This window comes from Sciurus vulgaris (assembly GCF_902686455.1).
Source record: "Sciurus vulgaris genome assembly, chromosome: 11".
NCBI lineage: Eukaryota > Metazoa > Chordata > Mammalia > Rodentia > Sciuridae > Sciurus > Sciurus vulgaris.
The window spans coordinates 25,098,083-25,120,031 of record NC_136472.1 but is presented as its reverse complement, the minus strand read 5'-3'; the positions used below and the strand labels follow the sequence as shown (position 1 = coordinate 25,120,031).

Below are 21,949 nucleotides of genomic sequence, written 5' to 3'. Positions count from 1 at the left end.
TGGGGTGAGATGGAATCTTAGGGTAGTTTTGATTTGAGTTTCTCTTATTACTAGAGATGTTGAACATTTTTTCATGTATCTGTTGATTGCTTGTACATCTTCTGGGAAGTGTTTGTTCATTTCCTTAGCTCATTTATTGATTGGATTATTTGTATTCTTGTTGTACAGTTTTTTGAATTCTTTATATATTCTGGAAATTAGTGCTCTATCTGAAGTATGAGTGGCAAAGATTTTCTCCCACTCTGTAGGTTCTTTCTTCCCATTGCTGATAGTTTCCTTTACTGAGAAAAAGCTTTTTAGTTTGAATCTATCCCAGTTGTTGATTCTTGCTTTTATTTCTTGGGCTATGGGAGTCCTGTTAAGGAAGTCTGATCCTAAGCTGACATGTTGAAGATTTGGACCTACTTTTTCTTCTATAAGATGAAGGGTCTCTGGTCTGATTCCGAGGTCCTTGATCCATTTTGAGTTGAGTATTGTACAGGGAGGGAGATAGGGGTTTAGTTTCATCCTGTTGCATATGGATTTCCAGTTTTCCCAGCACCATTTGTTGAAGAGGCTATCTTTTCTCCGTTGCATGTTTTTGGCACCTTTGTCTAGTATGAGAAAATTGTATTTATTTGGGTTTGTGTCCGTGTCCTCTATTCTGTACCGTTGATCTTCCTGTCTAGTTTGGTGCCAATACCATGCTTTTTTTGTTACTATTGCTTTGTAGTATAGTTGAAGTTCTGGTATTGTGATACCCCCTGCTTCACTTTTCCTGCTAAGGATTGCTTTAGTATCCTGGGTTTCTTATTCTTCCAGATGAATTTCATGATTGCTTGCTCTATTTCTGTGATGTACATCATTGGAATTTTAATTGGAATTGCATTGATTCTGTATAGCACTTTTGGTAGTATGGCCATTTTGAGAATATTAATTCTGCCTATCCAAGAACATGGGAGATCTTTCCATCTTCTAAGGTTTTCTTTAATTTCTTTCATTAGTGTTCTGTAGTTCTCACTGTAGAGGTCTTTCACCTCTTTTGTTAGATTGATTCCCAAGTATTTTATTTTTTTTAAGTATTGTGAAGGGGTAGTTTTCCTTACTTCTCTTTCTGAAGATTCATCACTTATGTATAAAAATGCATTGATCTTATATCCTGGTACTTTAGTGAGTTCACTTATGAGTTCTAAAAAGTTTTCTGGTGGAATTTCCCGGTTCTTCTTAATATATAATCATGTCATCAGCAAATAGATATAGTTTGAGTTCTTTTCCTATTCATATCCCTTTAATTTCCTTGGTCTGTCTAATTGCTCTGGCTAGAGTTTTGAAGACAATGTTGAATAGAATTGGTGAAAGAGGGCATCCCTGCCTTGTTCCAGTTTTTAGGGGGAATGCTCTCAGTTTTTCACTATTTAGAATGATATTGGCCATGGGCTTAGCGTAGATGGCCTTTACAATGTTAAGGAAGGTTCCCACTATCCCTATTTTTTCTAGTGTTTTGTGCATGAAGGGATGCTGTATTTTATCAAATGCTTTTTCTGCATCTATTACAATAATCATGTGTTTCTGGACTTTAAGTCTGTTGATATGGTGACTTACATTTATTGATTTCTGCATGTTGAACCAACCTTGCATCCCTGGGATAAAACCCACTTGATTGTGGTGCACTATCTTTTTAATATATTTTTGGATGCAATTTGCTGAAATTTTGCTGAGAATTTTTGCATCAATGTTCATTAAGGATATTGGTCTGAAATTTTCTTTCCTCGATATGTCTCTGTCTGCTTTAGGTATCAGGGTGATATTGGCTTCATAGAATGAGTTTGGGAGGGTTCCCTCCTCTTCTATTTTATGGAATACTTTGAGAAGTATTGGAATGAGCTCTTCCTTAAAGGTTTTGTAGAATTCAGTTGAGAACAAATCTGGTCCTGGACTTTTCTTTGTTGGTAGGCTTTTGATGACCTCTTCTATTTCATAACTTGAAATTGATTTATTTAAGTTGTGTATGTCCTCCTGGTTCAGTTTAGGTAATTCATATGTCTCCAGAAACTTCTTGATGTCTTCGAGGTTTTCTGTTTTGTTGGAGTATAGATTTCAAAATAGCTTCTAATTATGTTTTGTTTTTCACTCGTGTCTGTTGTGATATTTCCTTGTTCATTCCGAATTTTAGTAATTTGAGTTCTCCCTCTCCCTTTCTTTGTTAGTGTGGCTAAGGTTTTATTAATTTTGTTTATTTTTTCAAAGAACCAATTATTTATTTTGTCATTGTTTCTTTTGTTTCAATTTCATTGATTTCAGATCTGAGTTTAACTATTTCCTGTCTTCTACTACTTTTGGTGCTGCTCTGTTCTTCTTTTTCTAGGGCTTTGAGCTGTAGTGTTAGGTCGTTTATTTGTTGATTTCTTCTTCTTTTATTGAATGTACTCCATAAAATAAATTTTCCTCTAAGTTCTGCTTTCATAGTGTCCCAGAGATTTTGATATGATATATCTTTGTTCTTGTTTACCTCTAAGAATTTTTTAATTTCCCTCCTGATGTCTTCTGTTATTCATTCATCATACAATAGGGTATATTTTAATCTCCAGGATTTGGAGTAGTTTCTGTTTTTTATCCTGTCATTTATTTCTAATTTCATTCCATTATGATCTGAGAGAATACAAGGTAGTATCTCTATCTTCTTATATTTGCTAACATTAGCTTTGTGGCATAAAATATGGTCTATTTTAGAGAAAGATCCATGTGTTGCCGAGAAGAAAGTGTATTCGCTCTTTGTTGGATGGTATATTCTATATATGTCTGTTAAGTCTAAATTATTGATTGTGTTATTGAGATCTATGGTTTTTCTTTATTCAATTTTTGTTTGGAGGATTTATCCAGTGGTGAGAAACGTGTGTTAAAATCACCTAGTATTATTGTGCTCTGGTCTATTTGAATACTGGAATGAGAAGGATTTGTTTGACGAATATGGATGAGCCACTGTTTGGGGCATAGATATTTATGATTGTTGTGTCTTGCTGGTTTATGCTTTCCTTAAGCAGTATGATATGTCCTTCTTTATACCTTCTGACTAACTTTGGCTTGAAGTCCACATTATCGGAAATGAGGATGGATACTCCAGCTTTTTTGTTGAGTCCATGTGCATGGTATGTTTTTACCCATCCTTTCACCTTTAGTCTGTGGGTATCTCTTTCTATGAGATGAGTCTCTTGCAGGCAGCATATTGTTGGGTCTTTCTTTTTAATCCATTCAGCCAGTCTATGTCTTTTGATTGATGAGTTCAGGCCATTAACATTCAGGGTTATTATTGAGATATGATTTGTATTTCTGGTCATTTGGCTCATTTTTTTTTTTTTTTTGACTTGGTTTCTCTTTATTTGGCTGTTTCTTTAGGGTAGTTCACCTTTTGCTGATTTACATAGTTTTTTTTTCATCTCTTCCTCATGGAATATTTTGCTGAGAATGCTCTGTAGCACTGGCTTTCTTTTTGTAAATTCTTTTAGCTTTAGTTTATCCTGGAAGGGTTTTATTTCATCATCAAATCTGAAGGTAAGTTTTTCTGGGTATAAGGTTCTTGGTCGGCATCCATTTTCTTTCAGGGCTTGAAAAATGTTTCAGTCCCTTGTAGCTTTTAGGGTCTAGGTTGAAAATCTGCTGATATCCGTATTGGTTTCCCCCTGGATGTAATTTGATTCTTTTCTCTCGCAGTCTTTAAAATTCTGTCTTTATTTTGTATGTTAGGTATTTTCATTATAATGTGCCTTGGCGTGGGTCTATTGTAATTTTGTATATGTGGAGTCCTATAAGCCTCTTGTATTTTATTTTCGATTTCTTCAGATTTGGGAAATTTTCTGATATTATTTCATTTAATAGATTGTTCATTCCTTTGGTTTGTTTCTCTGTGCCTTCCTTTATCCCAAAAATTCTTAATTCTTCAAAAATTCTCTGGCTTTTTTATGATATCCATAATTCTTGTAGATTCTGTTCATGATTTCCTACCATCTTCTCTGTTTGTTTTCATTGTCTGAGGTTCTGTCTTCCAGGTGTTCTATCCTATTTGTTATGCTTTCTATGGAATTTTTAATTTGATTAAATTTTTCTTAATTTCAAGGAATTCTGTCTTTTTTTTTTTCAGTATCTCTAACTCTTTATTGAAATGATCTTTTGCTTCCCGCATTTGCTCCTTTAACTCTTTAGTGGTGTGATCATTCAAAGCCTGCATTTGCTCTTTCATCTCATAGTTTGCTTCTCTGATCATTTTGATTATGTACATTCTGAACTCCCTTTCTGACATTTCTTCTGCCATGCTGTCATTGGATTTTATTCTGGTACCATCTAGGTTTGTTTGGGACATTTTCTTCCCTTGTTTTCTCATATTGCTCAGGTATCTTCCCCTCTAGTAGGGAAACTCTGAGATATTGCAGATTTCCTCTATTGACTAATATTGTCTCTGTAGATTTCCATGAACTCACCTCTTAGCATTCAGTCTTAGAGGAACTTGATAATGTGGTGCTCCGCAAGGAAGCTACCCCTCTAGGTGTGGTGGTGTTTCGATGGGGTATATTCCCTGTCAGTGGGCAGTGGCGCCTCCACTTGTTGACTGATGGTCAGGCAAAGGGGGACTAGACTGCAGACTGGGGCACGTCTGATCAGGGCCTGTGTCTCTGGTTCTACTGCCCTGGTGGGAAAGCCCTGCCCAGCGGAGAAGACTCACCTGGTGGGGATGTTTCCCTGGGCAGCTCTCCTCTGAGAAGTTCCCTTCAATCCAGAACTACCACCTGGACTGGGCAGCAGCCCTCCTCTGTGAAGTTCCCAGGGGTCCTGACCTACCGCCTGGGCTGGGGAGCCTGACCATGCGAGGGACTCCCTTGCTGAGTGGCCCTCCTCTGCTACGTCCCCTGGGGGCTGGAGCTACCACCCTGCCTCGGACCCTCACTCTGGGTTGATGCCTCTCACTGTGTGGCCTCCTCTGCAATGCTCCCAGTTGACTGGGTTTACAGCTCCAGCAGGGGAGTCTCACCGGGCCACTCTACTCCACGAAGTTCCCTGCATTTCTGGACTACTTCCCCATCCGTGGAGCCTGCCCAGTGGGAGAGACTCACCCAGTGGCTCTGAGTTGGTCCCGAGTCTCTCAATACCTCCTCTTCTTGACTCCTGGGTACTGTCAAAGGTCCTCTAGTCTCCTGTAGGTGTCTTAGGAAGGGAGCTGCCCTTCCAAGGATGATGGCCACACCCTCAGGAGTAATTCAAAATGCCTGCACCAGTCTATAATGAAGCTGGGCAGGCCCAGTGAGGGGGCACTGAGTTAGCACAGAGGCAATTGCTGTGTCCCTCAGCAGTAGGGGGGCAGTCAGGCAGGCTTAGCAATGGCGCCCAACCTCGATGTGGGGTCAGGTGGGCTGGCTCACCCTCTGGCTAGTTCCACGATGCAAGGAGGCTGGCTCATCTGTCAGCTTGCTCCACGATGGTGAACAAACTCAGCGTGGTGGTTGGGCGGGGTCACTCAGTAATGGCTCTGACTTCCACCTGGGGTGGGGTGGGTTCCATTTCTTTTTTTTCAACTGATAACACTTGTAATAGATTTCTTTTTGCAAGCTGGATTGATGGTTACATTCAGAATAATGTGAAATAATGGTGAAGTCAGCTGATATATGTCAAATTTAATTGAAATTATAAAATTAAAATGGTATGCTTTTTCTAAACATGACATTTGTAAGTATTTATTTGATTAAAAATTTTACCCCTATATATGCTAAGGTGATCAATTACTACATAGGATTTTATTGTATTAAACTGTTTTGGCATTTGTGGACTAAAGTATGATAGAATTACATTACATAGTTTCCTTATATCAAAGAATTCTTATAGTTCTTTTGAAAGTTTTTTTGCATTGATTTTTATAATATGAGAGTATAGATATTCATATATGCATCACTATTTTGGAATATCACAAACATTTTGATTTTATTTCAAAAATCCACCCCAATATTTCTCATCCCTGTCACACTTAATGTTCCATTACAACATTTAAGGTTAGTTCTGTTGACTCACTTCTGTATATATTTTTCCTATAAATTTTTGGTATTTGATTTTCTCCACACTATGAGCTACTGCTCAATCCTCAGCACCTATAATAGTGATGGCCACAGTAAATCATTGTTGAATGAGTGCCTTGTAGAAATATTTTTATCATTAAGAATAATATATTTTCTGAAGCAACTTGAGTAGTACTAGGCTGATATTCTCTTTGAAGGTTTGTGAGTAACAATCACACCCAACATTTATAAAATACTTATCCTTTTCAGAACTTGTTCTACACATGTTATGTGAGTTTCTTCTTGTTACATTCCAATGATTAAGTCCTCCAGGAACATCATGAGGTGGGCACTCTTACCAGAACCATTCTACAGTTGCACAACAAGGGCTCATGGAGGTTGAAAACCCTGTGAAAGGTTATGACCTAGAGAGTGTCCAGACCCAATCCAAGAAGCTCTGCCTGTGCACAGGTATGGCAGGTTTGGTTACCTGGTAAGGACAAGGCCTTCAGACCTATTTGCATATAATAAGAAAGCATCCATTGATTCTGTCATTTTTAGTGGTGTTTTAGTTCTATATTTATCATGTATAGATGCTTTTTGAACACATTTGACAATAGGAAACATTGATGGGAAACATTGAGTAAGGGGAGAGAAACAAATTAATCTGTAGAAGAGTCCCTGCTTGTTTCCTTTGGAAATCTTCCATGCTGAGCCCATGCCTTGATTCCATGCTGTGCCCATGCTGGGACATGCCTTGATTTGAGGAGAGGAAGAGTGAGTTTAAGAGATCAAGGCCACTGAGGTTGAAGGCTTAAGGGCAGAAGAAGGCAGAGGTAGAGCCTGAAAGAACATGTGTGTGTGTGAGAAAGAGAGCAAGATAAGGAGGGCTGTGGAGAATTACAGGGTTTTTCCTGAATTATTCAGCACAGTGCATGTGTTTGAGGAAACTACCTGCAGCAGCAAAAGACCTACCCAGAGAAAAGAGATTCTGGCACTTGCTGGACTGAGAACAGTGTCTATTTCACCAGCTTGACAGGAATCCTGACAGCACAGGGGGCAGGTCTTGGGTTGAGTACTTAGATCTTTGCTCAGTAGTGGGATGTTAGTAGATTTACAGTGGACATTTTTCCTGCTTGGTAAAATATAATCAGAAGAATATTTGAATAATGATAAAGACAGGAACATACAAAAATCACAATATTTCCAAACAACTTAATTGTAATGCAGACCAATTCTCAAGAGTATTTATAAATGTAATAATATCTAATACTAATCATGGTAAACTATAAATTCTGAGAGCCAATGCAAAAATATAAGGGATGTAAAGAAGCACTAAATCATGCCCTTAGGAGAATAAATAAATCAGTGGAATGCTACTCAGAACTGACACATGTATTAGCAGTAGCATAAGTGGTATTGAAATAAATTATATTCTGTATGTTCAAGAATTGGAAATATAGAACAGAAAAATCTGAATTTGCTAAAGAGGCAAAACTTACACTATTTGCAGCAAAACAAAAAATAGAATGTGGAATTAATAGCACATTAGACATTGCAACAGATTACAAAAGATACATTAAAACTAATCAGAATAAAATAAATCAAAAAATAAAATAGGAACACTCAGCAGGGAGTTGCTGAATACTACAAGTGACTTAATAAATACATAATTTGAGATGTTCAAGGAAAACAGTGACAGGGGATAGAAAAATATTTAAAGAAATAATGCAAGAAATATTTTTAAGTTGATAGACTTCATAAATACTGACTCACAATGCTTCATGAAGGCAGGCATATTAAGCATAAAGAAAATTATACAAAAGCACATCCTAAACAAGTTACTCAGTCCATAACACAGAGAAAATCTTAAAGTAGAGTAAGATAAGTGTGCTATCAGTGGCTTTAATTCCAAGATGTTCAAGGAACTCAGACTCATGAAAAGTGATCTTAGATGAGAATATCAGTTTGTACTACCAGATGAAGATCACCAAAGCAGTAACTTCATGAGAAAATATTTAAGATTTTTCATATTACTTAAATTTCATTCAAATATGCCTGATTAAGACCCAGGAATAACATCATGATATGGGGGTTTAAACACATATAGTTTGACAATAATGCCATAATGGCTCAAAAGGGAAACAATAAGTTTACTATGTGAAGTTTTTATAAAATGCATCAAGTTTTCAAATATCACCTGATGTTATACCGTGAATAACTGAAATTGCAATTTACAAGCCATCCATGTAAGAGTTAGGTCAATAAGAGACCAAAGAAGATAAAAAAATCCAAAATAAAGCATCAGAATGGAAAAAGAACATGAAACCTGTGAAGCACATAGAAAAATAGCAAGATGGTATTTTAAAAACGAACTTTATCAACAATTATATAAAATGTAAATGTTCTAAATACCATGATAAATTACAAAGATTGCAGACCCCATAAAGAATAACAAGACTCATTTATATTCTGCCTATGAGAAATACATTTTAAATATAAAATAATGAATATATTCAAAATTTTGGTGGTTCATAATTTCCTGTGAAATCACTGATTTAATCTGGATTAAAATTTATTTTATTTGATTCTGGTTTAGTTATTTATTGTTTTATTACAAGTGATAAAATCTACTCACATTTTTGAAACTTTCTTTGATCTCTTTGTATAAGTTCTAAATTTGAGATTTGTATTTCTTTCACTAATGAGATTAGGATAGAGAGTGATTTATTCAATTTCTCATTTTCATCAATTTGTGATCAAATTACCAAGTAGATTGGTATCATTTGTATCTGGAATGTCCCTCAAGGGCCCACAGAAGTTGGTTCCATGGCTACTGAAAGATGGCTAACATGTGTGGAGGTGAGGTCTAGTGGGAGGTTTTAGGTCTTTGAAGGGGATGGTCTTGAAAAGGGTTGTGGGACTCTGATCCCTTTTTCCCTTTCATTTTCATGTCCCATAAGTTTGGTGAACAATTTTTCAGCAACTTGCTCCCCAGCATGAAGTGTTGCTTCACCAAAAACCCAAAGCAAAGAGGCCAAATGGTGATGGACCAAAACATCTGAAATGGTGAGCCAAAGAAACCTATTGTGTTACTAAGTTGATTTAGCCCAATTGTTTGTTACAGAAAAGGAAAACAAACACAAACAGATATGATAGCACTAAGGTTTTTCTAATGGAGGAAGACATTTTTATCTTCATCTTGTTCTCCTACCTATTTAATTTAGACTAAGTATATGCTTTTTTCCTAACATTTTTGGTTTAAAAATTTCTTGATCTCTTCCTTACTTTTTAAATAATGGAAACACTTAAGACTAAATTTTTTCTGAGTACTGATAGTAATATCTCATTTTTTCAGAGAGTGATTTCCTGTGAAGAATTTTATGTGTTCTAGAATTTTGATTTTAATTTCCTCTTCCACAAAAGAGATTTTAAAAATAGGACTGTCGGTTCTAACAACTGAAACATCACAGTTGGCTTCTATTCACTTTCTCCTTAATTTCTAGATTTATTTGAAAAGCTGAAGTCAGGCTTGCTTAATAGTCTCATTTAAGAAAATAAAATTGTATTACATACTTCTGTGTATTGAGACATTGTATGACCAGTCTACACATATTTTTCTGTATTAGCAAAACTTCAAATGTAATAATTCCTTTCATTTTACAGAAAAAATGATGTTTTCATTTTGAAAATAAGTTTCTCAAAGTTATAAACTCATAGTGTTATAGGGCGCAACTTAAGAACAGACCCATCACCACTGAGAAGTCCAAATTTGAGAGTCTTTATTAAGCTGGCCAGCTGACTGTCTCACACAATGCCCCCCAAAATGGCTATTGGGAGAACAGCCCCGACCACAGGATTGTACAGGTTCTTATACCAAAAATCACATTAATCATAAGTGTCTGTTGCTATGATTCAAAATTACACATTAACATCATGAGATCATTGACAGAGGGGGAAGTGGGTCAAAATGATCCTTACCTAGGTACAAACTAAAGAATGTTTGCTAACAGCCACACAATCACCGTTCACATGGTACTGTTGTGCCCAGTGGCTCGAGACCCCACAAAGACCATCAGAGACCACGATCAATGCAAGCAACAAAGAGTCATTTATTAGCAAGCTCGAGCCTGGTCCTCCGCGCACTCGGTTACCAGTGACGCTAAGAGGCCCTGAACCTTTGTTCAGCAGGCTTTTATAATGAAAGGCAGTTTTACAGTGTTCTTTTTAATTGGTTAACATTTGAACAGCTAAACATTAGTCCTCCTCTGGTTGGGTCCTGCCAATCTATTTGATTCTCATTGGGTCCCACCAGAACTGAACGGTCCTAGAGGAAGAAGGGAGGAGGGAAGGGGTGAATTATGCAGGAGATGAGTCGGAGTTAGGCCCCCTGTCCTTGATAGATAAGGTTTCTAGGCAGCTGCACATTTTTCAGACAAATATTTCTTAACAACCTCGATAACCACGGGGGCCCAGCAGTCCTGTTTGCGCTCTATTGGCTTTTGAGGGTGTAGTCGCAACTGCCTGCATCCTGGTGATTAAGACAGTTAGCTGCACAGATATCACCCTGTTCTCAACAGTACATTGTTTTAGGAGCAATAGGAATCAAAAGAGAGCAATTCTTTACTACATAGGAGTTGGCATTGTATATTATTAAATAGGTCACACTGTGTAACTGATGATGGACGCAGATGGAAGCAAAGTGGAGTCTGTTTAGTCATTTCCCTTAGAGTCTGGCCTATAACATTCTCATGGAGTCAGATCTGTCAGCCCATCACAATAGGTAAGATAGTTAACCATAATCAATTCTCTCAACCTTTTTGCAGTCCAGTTTAAAATCTATAATAGTCTATGTTCAAAATGGTATGATTGTTCCATCTTTTTTCATATTTTGTTCGGACTGAACTTCAAGTCCAAATTTCGGTCCCTGGGTCAGCTAGCTCATCTTCCGGTGTTTGGGTGCTTCCTGAACCTGATTCATTCTCAGGAATTTAATGTTTAAACTTAATGAACTCTATTTTTAAAGCAGTTTCAGAGTCAAAGAAAAACTTTTTTTTCAGAGTCAAAGAAATTTGAGCACAAATTCCCTAATCCTCCTATGTTACCTGTCTCCAGTGACACAGCCTCCCCCACTGCCTTAGTCCATTTTCTGCTGCTGTAATGTAATAACTGAGGCTGACCAGAGATTAATATGTCCATAGTCCTCAGACTGTGAAGGCCAAGAGCATGACCCCAGCATCTGGAAATGGTCCAAGTAATCCCATGGTGAAGTTTGAAGGGCAGGAGAGGGCAAGAATGAGACAGCAAGGGAGGGTCAATGTTACCTTTATCAGGACCCCACTCCTGTGATAACCAACCCACTCCCCTGATAACAACATCAATCCAGTGGACTAATCTCCTCTTGAGGGTCCCACCTCTCAACACTGTCACATGGTTTCTAGCTCATGCAATTTTGGGAATTATTTAATACATAAAGACACTATTAACTTCCTACACTATGGTGGTACATTTTACAATTTCTTAATCAATAATGACAGGATGGTATCATTCAAAGTTCCTTTTTTACATCAGGGTGCACTTGTGACTCTTGGTGTAATCCCCTCTATGGACTTAGAAAAATATATAAGACATGCATCTCTATTATGGTATCACAGAAGAGCTTCACTAGAGAAAATATCCTCTGTGATCCACCCAGTCCTGTCCCTCCCTGTAAGCCCTCTAGTGATGATTTTGCTTTCCCTAAGATGTTGCACATTCTGGAATGTCACGTGATTGGGGCCATAAAACAAGTAACCATTTTAGACTTGCTCTTTCACGTGTTTAATACCATGAAGTTTCCTGTACATCTTTTCATGGCTCAGTAGCTCATTTCTACTTAAGAAATGAATTATATTTCATTGTGTGGATGGACCTCGGTGTATTTATCCATTCATGTGCTGAAATGCATCTTGGTTGATTCTTTGTTTTGTCAGTTATGAACAAAGATTGTAGAAACATTTGAATGCCTCTCTCTGTAAGGGCTACACTTTTGACTCATTTGTATAAACTCAAAGGTGCCCACTTACTTTGTTGTATGGTGAATTTGCTTAGATTCATAAGGAACTGCCAGTTTTCCAAAGTGACTGACATCTCTGTCTATCCTTTGATCTATTTGTCCACTCTTTTCATCAATTCCTCACCGTCTTGATTATATAGATTATACTCTCTCGTACTTAGGCATTGTATATTGTCCATTTTAATTTTTTCCCTCAGTACTGGGTGAGTGACAAATTTTTTAAATACTTTAACTGCAACTCTTGATATAATCTTGGGAACTTTCATCATTATTCTTTGGCTTAATTCTTTGAAGTAATTGATATGTGAATTCTAAATCAGCTTTAGGTATATAGGATATATCTCAGCTGGTCATGGTGCATGATTGCTTTATACTTTGTCAGATTGAATTTGCTAAAAGTTTGTCGAGAATGTTCATGCAACCAGAAATTGGAAGTCCTCTTTACTCTCATTCAAAAAAAAAGAAAAAAAACTTAATAATTCCAAATCCCTGAGTAAGAGTTGTAATGCCTTGAGGGTTTGTTCTAGTCATGTGCTAGACTTCAGTTTGTTCTATCTACTGTGTTTAGTTGTTCCCAATATAATTTTGTGACTGTGTTACAAGACATAAATCAGATCCAGTCTATCTATGATCTGATTTTCTGTTTCAATAACTCATATCTCCACTTACTAGCATAAATATGAAGTAAATAGATGTTCTAAGATTGTTTAAAACACTAATGAATAAATAGATAAATATCAGGTTACTATAACTACATAAATCTTTAAAAAATATTTTTCAGTCATATAGAAATAGAAAATTGAGTCTTAGTTAAATGGAAAAAACAACAAACCTTTGATCTGGCAGTGTGGAAATAAATGATAAATTCATAATCAGTGGAACAAACTAAATGAACTGATATATTATTTTTGACAATTATCATTTTGACTATGTTCCTATGTTTCTCTATTGTTGTATCTTCTGGATCATAATAATGTGACTGGTCTATTGGCATATTTGGAGGCATAAACATGTGACAATTCCCAGTGAAAGTGATTAAGGAAAAATCAGTCTTGGATACATTCCAGTTTTAGGACTCGCCTGTTAATGTGGTTTCTTGGTATAAAGCCTTCAATGATCTACATCTTTGTTATGGAATGCTGTCCTTAAGGACTTGATATATTTGTTTGAACTGATGCTTCAGTAGGCTTAAAGCATTGTCTACATGAAGAAGGATAATGCTGTCTCCTAATCTCTCACACAATGTTAGACATTAACAATTGATAGCAAAAACTAGAATATTTGGTTATGTGAATTTTTCATTGCATACAAAATTGTATCCCTTGAATTTGCAATAATTCAAATGTTGGGCAAAACTTCTGTGGACAGATAATGGCTGGTCTCTTTTTTTTCAGTTATCATGAATACATTCAAAAATTAAAAGAATAAATTCTGCAACCATTTTCTATCCCCAAGATTTGTGCTTCATTTGGAACAGTAGAGGTGACAAGGTGTGTGCTCAGTCACTAGCTGCATAATCTTGGTGCAGACTGAACTTTAATGAGTTTGTGGACACTCTGTGATGCCTGGAAGTTTTCCTTATTAGGCTGATGTGATAGAAGGTAGATGCTATGTACACACTAGTTGGTTGAATCAATAAATAAAAGATTGAACATAGAACACAACTTCTACCGCATTCATCTTTACTTTAGAGGTTGTGGTCCTCATTTATGGTCTTGGAAGTTAGTGTCTACTGAAGAACAGATGGAAATAGAGTGATGGGAAATCATTTTGGATGTTTGAGCATTGGGGAAAAATTTGAGCAGATGAGCATGGAGAATTCCAAGAGATGATTTTAGGCAGTTAGCAGGAAAGTCCGGGAGGCCATGAATACATGTTGAGGGTGTGTTAAAAATCTCCTGTAGAATTTTGAGCAAGGAGTGATATGATCTGAATAAGACTAAAGAGATAAATTGTGTTGCTTCAGGAAATAGGCTGGTTGGAATCTAAGAGGAAAGTAGGTAGAACTGGCAAGTGGCTCATGCAGTATATTAGGGATGTAGAAGGTTGCAGTGAAAAATTTGCTATATATGAGAAAGGGAGTTTCCTAGGATAGGTCAATAGAATTTATTACTTGTTGAATAAGTAACATGAAAGGAATAATGGGTGGATGTCCATTATGTGTCAGAATATCAGAACCAGTACTATAAAGTTATGTGGAAGGAAATTCCATTTCATTATGTAAAGGAAACCTGAAAAGGAATGGATGTATCATAAAAAATTGAAACTTCACTTTATAATACATATGGATATCTAGTTTGTGTTGCAAATTAAATACTTGCAGATATCCTTCTATTTTTTCTTCTTTAAAAAACATTTTTTTAATGAAAGGTAACTTACATAGAGGAAAATGTACAAATTATTAGTTTACCTGTCAATAATTTTGATAAATCCATTGCTTGTATGTAAGCACCAGGAGGATCAGGAAATACACATGACCATATCCTCATACATGCTCCAGTCACCCATCCTGTCCTTCAGCTCAAAAGTAATCACTGTTAAGAGTTAAAGCCCTCTATGGTCTTTTAAAATATAGTTAAAGAATGCAGAGTGTATTATTATGTTTGATTATCATACCTGAAGTGTTTTATATGAAATGTCCTTCTTTATTCTAACTTAGATTTCAAGTTCACTCTATCTGCTATGAGGATGGAGACCCCTGCTTTTTAACTGGGTTCATGTGGATGGTATGTTTTTCCCCATCCTTTCCCCTTTAGTTCTTGGATGTCTTTTTCTATGATGAGTCTCTTAAAGGCAGCATATTCTTGGGTCCTTCTTTTTAATCCAATCTGCCACTCTATGTTTTTTGATTATTGAGTTTAGGCCATTGACATTGAGGGTTATTACTATGATATGATTTGTATTCCTGATCATTTTGGCTTAGTTTTGGTTTTAATTTTGACTTGGTTACTCCTTTGATTGACTTCCTTTAGGGTAGTTCCTCCCTTTGCTGAGTTGTGTTGTTGCTTTTTACTTCCTCCTCACAAAATATTTTGCTGAGTGTGTTCTGTAGGACAGGCTTTCTATTTGTAAATTCTATTAACTTTTGTTTATTGTGCAAAGATTTTATTTCATCATCAAATCTGAAGGTTAATTTTGCTGGGTATAGGATTCTTGGTTGACATTCATGTTCTTTCAGAGCTTGAAATATATTGTTTCAGGTCCTTCTTGCTTTTAGAATCTATGCTGAGAAATCTGCTGATATCTGTATTGTTTTCTCCTGATATGTAATCTGACTCTTTTCTCTTGTAGCCATTAAAATCCTATATTTATTTTGTACGTGATACATTTTCATTATAATGTGTCTTGGTGTGGATCTGTTGTAATTTTGTACAACTGGTGTTCTATAAGCCTCTTGTATTTGATTTTCCATTTCATTTTTCAGGTTTGGGAAATTTTCTGATATTATTTTGTTGAACAGGTGGCTCATGCCTTTGGTTTGTATTTCTGTGCCTTCCTCAATCCCAATAATTCTTAAATTCAGTCTTTTCCTGATATCCCATAATTCTTGAAGGTTCTGTTTATGACTTCTTGCAAGTTTGTTCAACTTTATTTTCAAGATTAAATATTTTGTATTCATTGTCTGAGATTCTCTCTTCCACCAGATTCTGTTGGTGATGCTTTCTATTGAGTTTTTAATTTGGTCTATTGCTTCTTTCATTTAAAGTATTTCTGTTTTTTTTTTTTTTTCTTCAGAATCTCTCTTTATTGAAGAGTTCTTTTCCTTCCTGCATTTTCTCTTTTAGCTGTTTACTAGAATGGTCATGCATTGCCTGCATCTGGTCTTTTATCTCGTCTTTTGCTTCATGGAGCATTTTAAGTACTCAGATTCTAAACTCTTTTTCTTTCATTTCTTCTGCCATGCTGTCATTAGATTCTATCACAATAGCATCTTGGTTTGTTAAGGACACTTTCTTCCCCTGTTTTTTCATATTGTTTGTATATATTACCCTCTATCAGAGAAGATTCGAGATACTGAAGTTCCTCCCTTGCAGGCTTATTATGACCCTGCAGTTTTCCACTACCTCTCCTTTGAGGGGAGATCAATACAATCTCACCCAATACAGAGAAAATGCACCCCTGAACCAGATAACCAGATAAAGTTATAAAAACTTTAACATTATTATAATGAACAGGATGAGTTAGATTACTATTTACAATATTTCTAGTTGTGAGCAAGAAGATGGGGAAGGGTGCAGGATGTAAATGAGTAAATAGAGGTACCTGTCAATGGCTTCCAGTCTCCTGTAGGTGTCTCAGGAAGGTAGCTGACCTTCCAAAGATGATGGTCATGCCCTCGGGAATAATTCAAAATGACTGCACCAGACTCCAAAGAAGCTGGGGAACCCCAGTGAGGGTGTGATGAGTCAGCACTGAGGTGGGCACAGTGTTCCTCAGCAGTAGGGGGACAGGCTCGACTACTGGCCTCCGTCCTCAGTGTGGAGGGGTCAGCGACTGTGTCCTTCCTAGGTGTGTCGGGGCGGGCTCAGCGATGTCTTCCGAACTCAGTGGAGGGGCAGGTGGGCTCCACAGGCACCCTTTTAAATTCAAGGAGAGACAGTGGTGAAGACAGAAATTTTCATTGTTTTTTTCAGCATTTACAGTTAGGAAAAGGAGGAATGTCCAAGGACAGACCTCAAAAGAAAGGTTCAGCAACTTGGGATGATATTTGAAAGTGTGATAGCTATTGGTCATACGTTGAATCACATGAAACAACTACTGTTTTATTTTGTTCTTTTCCTCCCACATCTTTCTCAATTTTATGTTGAGTTTCAAAGCTCTCCTACCACATAATGTGAATTCTTTGTATGTAGGGTCTTTGCAGAAGTCAACAAATTAAAATAATCTAATTAGAGTGGTCCTTTTTCCAATAAGACTGATGGCCTGTTAGAAGGGAGATTTGAATGTAGGGAGAGTGACACGTGACACAAAACTGGTATCTGTAAGCCAAGGAGAAAAGCCTGAGACTCTGCTTTTCCTCAAAGTTCTGAAGAAATCAATACAGCACAGATGGTGATTCTGAATCTCCAGTGTACCAAACTCTTGAACAATGGATTTCTATCCTTAAGCAGTTTAGGATACTTTATTACAGCAATGGTCACAAATAATATGAATTTTGCTACTGGAAAGTGAGGTTGAGGTGTAGCTACAAAAAAATATCTAAAACTGTGGATGTAGCTCTGGGAGTGGGTAATGGGTAGAAAGTTGGGGGAGAGCTGTGATTCATGATAGAAAAAGCCTATATTGTCTCAAAGAGACTGTGGGTGCAATTATGAACATTAGAAGGTGATGCTGCTGAGGGTTGTGAAAGAGAAAAGGAGAACTGCTCAGAAGGCCTCTCATGTGCTGGAGGACACGCACATCATCAGAGCAGAATGCACCTAGATATATGAATGGTAAGGTGCTTCTGGTTGAGGATAAGAGAGATGAGTGGAAATTGGATGAAAAGCTGCCATTGTTATTGATTTACAGTCATAGAACCAGTAATGAATATACTGACTTTTGTTCTAGAGTTTTACATGTTAGTTTAGCCACTATTAATATAAAAATGACCTTAAGGGAATCCTTGGTATTACACCTTTTTGACACCACGTGTTTATCATGAAACGCATTTTCTCATGAAATGCAAGAAAATGCATGAAAATTCATTTTCTCATGAAATTCAGTTTTCATTGCTTGTTAGTTCACATATCCTTTGATCACATAATTATGGGTTCCTGTGAGAGGTCTACCCATAACCCAATTGATTTATAAATTCCAGCACTGTGAATTGGTAGCATGATACAAATAAGACACTTATTAGGAGCATGATCATGTTGTTAGTTAAATCCTGATTTCATCACTACACTTAGGGTAGGAAATCTTGTCTAATTTCATTGTTACTGACACGTGCATTAGACAACTGGAGACAAGTTGATGCTTTTTAAACGTATTTCAGAAGATGAATGAATTAAGATTGGGATTATAATACTCCTAAGGATTTTTCATGGTTTTGTAGGTGAACTGCTTTACTATCTGAAATCGGCAACAGTAAAAGATGAGATGGATCAGAGGAACAATGTAACTTAATTTGTCCTCTTGGGCCTCACACAGAATCTGAAGGAGCAGAAAGTTCTTTTTGTCATGTTCTTGCTCTTCTACATCTTGACCATGGTGGGAAATCTTCTTATCCTTGTGACCATAACCTTCAGTAAAACCCTGGGCTCAACAATATACTTCTTTCTTGCTAACTTATCATTTATGGATGCTATTTATCCTACCGTCATTTATCTCAAAATGATTTCTAAATTGTTTTTAAAGGAAAATATATCCTTTGAATTTTCTATGACTCAGCCATTTACAGGACACTTTTTGGTGAGTCAGAGGTCTTTCCTCTGTTGGTGATGAGCTATGACTACTCTGTGGCCATGTAAGCCCTTGAATTATTTGTTTATCATAAGGCCATAGGTGTGTATTTTGCTACTGGTAGTTCCTGGGTTGGAGGTTTTTTGCACTCAGTAATTCAATTTGGCACTATATATGATCCCCCATTCTGTGGCCCCAATATCATTGACCATTTCATATGTGACATACCCGTTATTGAAACTTGTCTGTATTGACACTTATGTCCTTGGCCTCTTGGTGATGGCCAATGGGGGACTCATCTACACAACTGTATTTCTGCTCTTATTCATGTCTTATACTACCATCTTTCACTCTCTGAGGAACCTGAGTCAGGAAGGGAGGCAGGAAGCTCTCTCCACCTGGGGGTCCCACATCACCGTGGTTTTCTTCTTTGTTCCCTATATTTTCATATATGCAAGACCAGTAAAGACTTTTCCCATTGACAAGTCATTGAGTGTGTTTTATATGTTCATAACCCACATGCTAAACCCTGTCATCTACACTCTGAGAAAATCAGAGATGACAAATGCTATGAAGAAACTCTGGGGAGCATAAATCACATCAGGTAGGAAATGAGGGAGTTTCCCACTATGGGGAGAGTCATCTTACCATAAAAGTTTCTTCTTAGGAAGCATAACATTTGTTAAACTGATGTTAACTTCCTTTACCTCCAATGTATTTCTGGTAAATACAATTAAAGAATCAAATATGTGATTGTACTTCTAATAGTTGCCCTATTTTAATGTAAACTCTGTAATGTCTTGTCTATCACTACTAGAAAGTTCTCATGCACATGTAGTAGAGTGTTCATCTAAATAGGTAGTAAATTAATGAATAAAATTTGGAATCATTGTATTGATTTTATTTAATTTTTTCTTTTATTCTTATTTCTTGCTGTGCTGTCCTTCATCTTATTTTTATGTTGAACATATTTATTATGTTTAAAAAGTTTAATGCTATATAAATACCTTCATTTGATTTCCATTCCATATGTAAATTTTAGTACAGAAATTGTACTTGGTAATCTAAAAATGGAATACTTTACAGTAGAAACATTAAAAGTAGAACCCACACAACATGGTAAATTGTAGAAATTTACCTTTCCCTCAGCAGAATCTCTCATTGCTGATCTGAGATGCAGGTAGCAAACTGTTTTTCTCTTTCTTCAAAGAAGGAGTCTTATCACTTGTGACCACCTGGGTGAAACTGGTGGGCATTATGTAAAGTGATAAATCCTGGACACAGAAAGACAAGTACTACATGATATCATTTATTTATAGAATACAAAATAGCCACAGTCCTGGGGCAGAGAGCACAGGCTGGAAAGTGAGGGGACAGTGTTTTTTTTTTCAAAAAGTGGAATGTTCATTACACTGAAAAATGTCTCCTGTTATCTATGTTATTTCTTCTCTGTTATTAACTATTGTTATCATGCATGATAATAATAGCATGGTAGCTATACATAATACTATATAATATGCTTGACATTTGATAAGATGGTAGATAAGTGTTCTCATCACAAACATATGTCACATAACTATAATGTACTAAGGAAGACATTAAAAAATATTAAAGGAAGTAATTCAGATGATGGAAAATGATACCATGTGGAAATACGAGTTTGTGAACAGAAAAGAGGTTACCAGAAATAACAAGTACATGAACAAACATATGAGTTTCCCCTTCAAATATCTTTAACATATAATTATTAAAATAATAGTAATAAATCCATATTGTGAACTTTTAACACAATCCCCACAACCAAAATAAATAATTATGTTTAATAAGCAAACAAATAAAATAAAAAGGAACAGAGACATAAATAATCCAAAGGAAGTATAAAAATGGAAAAGAATAAACAACATAAAGAACTCATAAGAAATAATATGTTTAAAATTAACCATACCAATTGTTGCATCAATGTAAATGGTCTAAATATTTCCTTAAAATGCAGAGATCACAGACACCGAAAGAAAACTACAACTGACTTATATACTAGCTCCACAAAAAATTTAAAATTTTGGTAGTTTACAGTTTCCTAGAGAATCATTCATAGAATCCAGATGATAATTGATTTTACTTAATCTAGATTCCAGTGCTTTTTAGAGTTGTAAAATGTCCAAATGTGTTTTTAAACTTTCTTTGTATTCTTTGTATCATTTATACTTTTGAAATCTATGTCTCATTCATTAATTTTTGTGATTAGAATACAGATTGATTACTCATTACTCATATTTTCTTATTTTATATCCAACTATCTAGACCTTAGATATTTGAATATAGAGTGTTCCCCACATGCTCATTTATTAAAAACTCAGTCCTTAGCAGAGTGCTAATGGAAGGTGGTTGAAACTTTTGGAGGTGTATCTGAGTGGGAGTTTTCATGTCATGGGGAGGTAGGTTCTAGAAGAGACTTGTGGAAACTGATCTCTTACGTTCTCTTCTTTTATTTTCTTGAGATAAAAACAGTTTGCTCCAACACATGATCTCCACCAAAATATGCTGCCTCACCACAGGTTCAAAGCAAAGAGACCACTTAGTCATGACCTGAAACCTCAAAACTGTGAGCTATAATAAAATTTTTCTCTTATTAAATTGGTGTAACTCAGGTATTTGTTACAGTAATGGAAAACAGACTAACACACATATAATAGCTCTAATTATTTTTTCTAACAGAGAAACCGCTTTTATTTTCATTTTGTGCTTCTAACCGACTTTTGCTTTGGATAACTTTGTTGTTTTCTAACATTTTTTTAGTTGAAATAAAATTTAATCTTTTATTTATTTATTTTTTATTTTTTACAGACTGCATTTTGATGCATCATTTCATTTCTATTGTGCAGGATGTAGATTCATACCATTTATGTATCCATACATGTACATAGGGTAATGATGTCTGTCTCATTCCAGATTTTTCATACCCCCACTCCCTCTCATTTCCTCCTATGTAATATAAAGTTACCCCATAAATACAAACTCTACAGATGTTAAGTTTTCCTCAGAGCACTGAGCTCATAACCCATTGTCTGTAATAGCATTTTCATTTGAATCATGTTACATATTTTGGGTTTTAATTTGTACTATTCTTTTACCAAAGAACTTTTAAAAATAGGACTTTGAGTCATAGTAATTAGAAAGTCATGATTGGTTTCTACCAGTCATCTCAGTCAGGCATGGTTAATTCTCTTATTATAAAATCAAAGTAAAAATCATGTTGCACACTACGATGTATCTGATAGAAGTTGTGTGAGAGTGTAAACATTATTTTGTATTATTAAAACTTCTAGATTTATATATTATCCCCTATTGCAAAGAAAAAATGAGGCTTCTGTATGTTTAAAATAACCTCCGTGAAGTTACAAAATCATAAACAAGAAGCCTAACCCTATTCACCTCTCTGTGAGTTTTGTGTAATCTTGCTTAAAATCCACAATAGGCTACTTTGAATATGTTTTGA

General features: G+C 36.0%; 2 pseudogenes across 2 annotated transcripts in view; one reads left to right on the top strand and one right to left on the bottom strand.

The window, feature by feature from the left end:
* LOC306638507 (leucine-rich repeat-containing protein 59-like) overlaps positions 1 to 21,949 on the bottom strand; it is an 88,199-nt pseudogene that overhangs the window by 63,531 nt on the left and 2,719 nt on the right. The gene's annotated exons all lie outside the window — the stretch shown is intronic.
* On the top strand, positions 18,151 to 19,068 carry LOC306639125 (olfactory receptor 4A47-like; annotated as a pseudogene). Its single transcript has one exon. The product of its transcript is annotated as an olfactory receptor 4A47-like (transcript).